Here is a 1,059-nt window from a genome sequence, read left to right as displayed (position 1 = left end):
ATACACCTCGTGGAAAACACACAGAAATCTATCCAAAACTATGATGCACTCAGTCTTCGGTTGAGAGAGAAATATATTTATATTTATATATTTATTTATTTGTATTTATAAATATTTATATTTATGTAAATATAAATTTATTTTCATGTATATATGTATTAATTTATATGTATATACATGTATGTATGTTTGTGTATGGGTTTGGGTGCGTGTTGATTCATGTTTCTGCATGCTGCAAGTTGAGGTGTACATACACCCGAGAGAACTTCATTTGCCTTTTCTTATAAAACGATATTTTACGTTTTGTATTTGGATAAAAGAGAGAAAGCAGAGAAAAGTTTCGTTGCATGCAGTTGAATTCTCGGGTGTATATACAGAAAAAGAGAAAACAGATATCTATTGCATGCAGCTTCATCACCGGGTGTACATACACCCCAAAAGAGGGAAGCCAGACGCTAATTCCACTGCATGCAGTTTAATAGAAATATTATCTATATAAATATAAATAAATAAATAAATAAATATATTTATTTATTTATTTATTTATTTATAAGCTCCAATGTTTCATCTGCTTTTGTTTCTATTTCTGCTGCAGCGCAGTCAGCTGAGGTGCCTATACACCTCAATTGCTGCGGTGTACGTACACCTAAAAACATATGATGAAATACCTGTTTATATATATTTAATTTAATTAATTAAATATATATTTAAATAATATTTCTGCTTTTTTCTTTCTTCTTCTGTCAATTACTTTTCTTTTAAATTCAATTTCCTCTCTTTTCGCTCGTTTTTGGGGTGTACGTACACCTCAACATTTCGATGAAATATTGGGCTGTATGTACACCCCAGCATTTCATCTTTTCCTAGTTATTGGTCCCCTTTTAGTATATTATATATAATATATAATATATATTAAGTAAATTATATTATATATTATATTATTATATATTATTTATTTCATCTTTGTATGATGAAACTCAACAAACCCAAGCTGGGTGCATCTGTGTTTGTAGATGTTATTCCTGCTTGATGCATTTCCTTTTACTCTAATTATATAAT

General features: G+C 28.9%; 1 protein-coding gene across 1 annotated transcript in view; it reads left to right on the top strand.

The window, feature by feature from the left end:
* EMH_0045310 (uncharacterized protein) overlaps positions 1-1,059 on the top strand; it is a gene marked incomplete at both ends in the record, with an annotated part of 5,120 nt that overhangs the window by 3,384 nt on the left and 677 nt on the right. The gene's annotated exons all lie outside the window — the stretch shown is intronic.

Source organism: Eimeria mitis, genomic scaffold (genome assembly GCF_000499745.2).
Source record: "Eimeria mitis Houghton genomic scaffold, Emh_scaff1889, whole genome shotgun sequence".
NCBI lineage: Eukaryota > Apicomplexa > Conoidasida > Eucoccidiorida > Eimeriidae > Eimeria > Eimeria mitis.
Note: the sequence above shows the minus strand (reverse complement) of the source record. Positions and strands in the feature narration are given on the sequence as shown.